The sequence below is a fragment of the Malus sylvestris genome, chromosome 15 (assembly GCF_916048215.2).
Source record: "Malus sylvestris chromosome 15, drMalSylv7.2, whole genome shotgun sequence".
Lineage (NCBI taxonomy): Eukaryota > Viridiplantae > Streptophyta > Magnoliopsida > Rosales > Rosaceae > Malus > Malus sylvestris.
This window is the reverse complement of record NC_062274.1, coordinates 47,969,112-47,975,111: the sequence shown is the minus strand read 5'-3', so window position 1 is coordinate 47,975,111 and position 6,000 is coordinate 47,969,112.

Below are 6,000 nucleotides of genomic sequence, written 5' to 3'. Positions count from 1 at the left end.
TCGATGTGTGGAATTTCACGTGTGACCTATAAATGGGGTCTCACGTGCGGGGGAGTGTTGGAACCCATTGTCCCACATCGGCCAAGAGGGAAGAGAGAAAGCACTTTAAATAGAATTACCTCACTCTAACTAACACCGAGGCATTTTGTGATAAAACCCCACACCTGAGGATTGTGCAGGTGGTTAAGTGGGGACAATATCAGTGTTGTTAGAATGGGCTCTCGGCCCGTCGACTTGAAAATTTCAAGTGTTGGAACCCATTGTCCCACATCGGCCAAGAGGGAAGAGAGAAAGCACTTTAAATAGAATTACCTCACTCTAACTAAAACCGAGGCCTTTTGTGAGAAAACCCCACACCTGAGGATTGTGCAGGTGGTTAAGTGGGGACAGTATCGGTGTTGTTGGAGTGGACCCTTGGCCCGTCGACTTGAAAATTTCAACATGGTATCAAAGCCAGGGGGCGGCCCCATACTGCCACATGATTGGGTAGGTCCTTATTGGCCTCGCGCGATTGTCCACGTAGGCCAAAAATGCCACGTGTTTTGGTGGGTCCCCAATGACCCCACATGATTATGTGAGTCCCGACATGACTCAACGTGGTTGTCAATATGTGGAATTTTACGTGTGGTGCGGGGGAGTGTTGGAACCCATTGTCCCACATCGGCCAAGAGGGAAGGGAGAAAGCACTTTAAATAGAATTACCTCACTCTAACTAACATCGAGGCCTTTTGTGATAAAACCCCACACCTGAGGATTGTGCAGGTGGTTAAGTGGGGACAGTATCGGTGTTGTTAGAGTGGACCATCGGCCTGTCGACCTGAAAATTTCAACAAGGGACTAAGTTTTCGTTGGGCAAAAATCTTTTAAAAAGGTCTAAAGTTTGATTTTTGGTTGACAAAATTAGGCTTTAGCATCTATGCATGGAAGTTAGTAGTATAGCGGTATTCTCTACACTTATTAATGAAAGGTTTTAGTTTTAATTTATGTTAATGACAAATTTAATACCAAATTATTATTACTAATATCGCAATATTTGGTTTAGCCTAATCAAACGAAAATAATAGACGTAATTAAACAAGAGTGTGCAAGTGAAGAAATTTTTTCAAGTGTCTAATAATTAGTGGGTACTTCACGTGTCATAAAATAAGTGAAACGACACTAAAAATATATATTATTTTCCAAAAGAGATGTCAAAAATCATACGTGAACTGTTTTGACAAAAAAAAAAAGTGGTTTTTTTTGTTCCAAAGGAAATGCCAAAATTCTACATAAATTGTCATTCCCCACTTTGCTTCCAATTTTGAAGCCAACAACACAACTTTTTTTGTTTTATTCTTGAGATTCCTCTTCATTCATCTGAGCCTCGAGCACACGATTTATCAAAATTGGTCAAACTCGAAAACTTGCAAGTAATGCTACTTCCCGATCTTCCACTCCCAAATCAACGCCAATAGATCTTAATTATGTGAGAAGAGGGACACGACAAGCATGAAAAGCATTAATTTGGCGGTGTGATTTTCTACTAAGTACGTCTGCCACTGTGTTCACACGACCAAGGTGATACTCAATTGTGCAATCATAATCACTAAGCAGTTATATCCACCTCCGCTGCCGAAGGTTAAGAACCTTCTGGGTGAAAAGGTACTTGAGGCTTTTATGATCTGTGGAAATCTTGCACTTTTCCCCATAAAGATAATGCCTCCAAATCTTCAAAGAAAAAACAATGGCCACCAACTCAAGATCATGAGTAGGATAATTCATCTCGTGGGGCTTCAATTGTCGTGAAGCATAAGCAATCACCTTGCCATGCTGCATTAACACACAACCCAATCCATTCAAGGAAGCATCACTATAAATCTCAAAATTACCACTTTCGTCTGGAAGCGCTAAAACAGGTGCGTGAATGAGACAATACTTTAGCTACTGGAAACTCCGTTCACAATCATCGTCTCACTCGAATTTAACTTCCTTCCTAGTTAACCTTGTCACTGGCAGAGCTATGGTCGAAAAATCTTTAACAAACCATCGGTAATAACCTGCTAAACCGAGAAAACTCCGTACCTCGACGACAGTTCGTGGCTGCTCCCAATTTTAAACTGCAGCTACTTTCTGTAGGTCCACCATAATACCCTAAGCTGATATTACATGCCCCAAAAATACCACTTGATCTAACCAAAACTAGCATTTGCTGAACTTAGCACATAGCTAGTGTTCCCTCAATTTCTTCAAAACTAGAGTGAAATGTCGAGTGTGTTCTGCCTTACAGTTAGAATATACCAAAATATCATCGATAAAGACATTCACGAACCTGTTGAGGTATGGCTTAAATACTCGATTCATCAGGTCTATAAAAGTTACGGGTACATTCGTTAACCCGAATGACATCACAAGGAACTCGTAATGACCATATCGAATCCTAAAAGCCGTCTTAGGGACATCTTCACTTATTATCTTTAATTAATAATACCCATACCTCAAATCAATCTTGGAGAACACGCAGACACCTCGAAGCTGGTCAAATAAATCATCTATACGTAGCAATGGATAACGATTTTTAATCGTTACCCGATTCAGCTGTCAATAATCGATACACAACCTCAAAGTCTCGTCCTTCTTCCGTACAAATCATCAGGGAAAACATCAGAGAAGTGCCTAACTACCCGTACATCCTCCACATGGATAGAAGTATCCTCATTCAATACCACGTGAGCCAAATAACCCTGACAACCCTTCCTCAATAGCCGCTTAGCCCTCACGGTAGAAATAACGTCCTGTTTCAGTCCACTACGCACACCCACAAAGGTAACCACAGGCAAGCCCGGCTGATAGAAAGTGACTGTCTTCTCGTAACAATCTAATTTGGCACGATTGTAATGTAACCAATCCATGCTCAGAATAACATCAAAATCAACAATATCTAATAAAACAAGATTAGCTGGCATAACAATGTCCTCCACCAGAACAGGACATCCTTGACATGCCCAGCTAACATAACATGTCTCACCCCTAGGCATAGAAAACTCTAATTCATAACCAAGAGGTGTAGGGTAGGGTTGCGTCTTCTAGGCAAACGTATGAGAAATAACAGAGTGTGTGGCACCAAAATCAATTAATACTCTAGCAAAATGGCCAAGAATATTCAACGTACCCATAATAAGATCAGGATTACTCTGCGCATCCTGCAAAGTAATATGGTGAACATGGCCATGTGGCTGCTACCGTCCTCCACAACCTCTGTTAGCTTGATTTCCACATCCCTGCAAACCGCATCCATGACCAGGCTGATTAGGCTGCCTCGATGATCCTGCACTACTAGAAGCAACCTCCACATTCTGGGACTGCCCACCTGGATACCACTGTGATCCACCACTTGGATATGGTGGATATGGCGTGTAACCTCCTAGATACTGAGCGTAACCACTCTGATGATACGGATTATGTGAATACTGATACAGTCCTCCATAATATGGAGCTATTTCTCCCTAATAATGATATGCACCCCCATAACCCGTCGGGGTATAATCACTAGGCCCTAGAACTTACTGAATAGGAACTGGTGGTGGCAAGGCAGGTAGCTGAGGCTTCTGCTGGCTCTGTGCGCACTAATTAGCGCGATGTCCCTTCTGACCACAAACAAAACATCTTATGTTGCCTTGTCTACAATCTCCAAAATGTTGACTATTACATCTACGGCAAAATGGACCACCAGAACCACTAAAATCTCTTTGTCTCTAAAAGCGGGATCCTCCTGAACAGTCGCCCCTCCGCAATGCAGTGGAACTCAAGCCCTCACTAGAAGAACCAGAACTAGTACTACTTATCTTAAAACTCTACGTCTTGCGAGGTCCCTATGTTTATTGGCCTTTATCTTTATTATTATTCTTCTTCTGATTATTATCTGTTTCTTCTTCCTCCTCAGTGTCATCTGGAGCATTCTCAGAGTCCTCAACCCAAAGTAGAACTTCGTAAAACTCCTGATATGTAGAGCAGGGAGTCGTAGTCACTATAGAATGCCACTTCTTTCAAGTACCCCACTTAAAACGTCAAAGCATCTCTACAGGATTGGCAGCAATCTCCGGACAATATCGAGACAAATCAGTAAATCTCCAATGATTCTCAGTAGCTGACATTTTCCCTTACTTCAAACACGAGAATTCTTCCCTCTTACGATCCAAATACTCTGGAGGTATAAATATCTTATGAAATAAATGCTTAAAAATCTCCCAATTTGTAGCTTATTCCGGTGACAACTGAAAAGATTCCTGCCTCTACCATGATGCAGTCTCTTCACCCAAAAACCAAGTGGCCATCTCGACCCATCTGTCCGTAGAAAGATTTCCCTATCGCTACATCACTCGGAAAGTTTTCTCAACATGATTGATCCAACGCTCAGCTCCCTCAGACCCCTCAGTACCGTCAAAATCATTCAACTTTAAGTTATATACAGTCTCCAAGGGGGTTCTCTGGGAAGGACGTAGCGAGGATTGAATAACATTAGCAATAGTTTCACCAGTTGGGCAATATCTAGGAAATTAGACTCAGAAGAAGTATGTGGCTTTCTACGAGGCAGCATGGTTTTGATATAAGACATCAAAATGATAGAATACTCACAAAAAATGCAGAATTACCAAACCTAAGCTCTGATACCAAACTGACACACCCTGACCGGGATCGAGGCATGCTGGCCGTCACGTGAGGGTGACGTAGTCATGAGCGTAGAACGGAAGTGATAGTGATATGAAAATGTGAGTAATTAAAAACCAAAACTAACTAATTTACACTAAGATAACTATAAAAGTGAGCATAGGTGTTTAAAGTAGTAATGCAAGTACTTAAAGCGTAGGTAACCTAGACACAGTCCATCCAGCTAAATATTAATTATACAAAACATGAAGGAAATTCCTACATTATTTGAAGTCTGTTAGAACCGTCGTAGAGTCCTCGTAAACCACCAACACGTACGTCTAACTAGAACCTGGAGAGGCGCAAAACAGAAAATGTGAGTGGGCAAAAACAAAGCTTTTTAAAACCATTTCTCTTTCCAAAAATAATAACCCCTCATCATAAAACCCGTATAATTTCCCATAAAATAATAATATATACGTATGTAGAAATCATGCTCGAGAGTAGTGAAAACCAAGTATATGTCATGTCAAGTATCTCAGTAATGAAATAAGTAAGTCAGGTGAAATAAATCAATGTAAACTGATATGTCAGTCGGAGTCACCTAACGTGACATGTATAGCTGAGCCTATAACTCATCTACCAATTCCTACACACGAGTCGGAACCACCTAATGTGGTATGTACGACATGCTGGGTGTAAATAGATACGCTTAAGTGCTACGATCACGTGAAGGCTATGAGAAGTATCACAAGTCACCTACGAGTCGGAACCACCTAATATGGTATGTACAACAGGCTGGGGGTAAATAAATACACTCAAGTGCTACGATCACGTGAAGGCTGTGTGAAGTATCGCAAGTTACCTACGAGTTGGAACCACCTAATGTGGTATGTATGACAGGCTGGCACCTACCTTGGATCCAAGGTGGACGTGTGGTACGGGAGGTGAACGATCACATGAAGGCTAGGCCCTGGCCTCGGGCGGAGCACTAACACCAAGGTGCAGAATAATGAGCACTAAATGCATCTAAACATAACCATACACACTACAATCATTATCATCAATATGCACTCACCTAAAGCTTACATGGGCGTCCGCATCATCATGCAATAATATGCATATCTATACTAATGCATATACTAAAATGTAATGCAATTGACATGGCATTTAAAAAAACATAAATCCATTTAAAACAATTTCTGGGAAAATGGAAAACACATAACGTATATATAGAAAACCAAAAGCCCACTCACTAGTATGTAGCAGGGTCGTAACCCCCGAGTTTCGCCTGGCTACACACGTCCTCCGAAAACATCTCACCTATATGTGAAACAACTAATTTAACATTAATTTTAAGCATATAACCAAAACCAT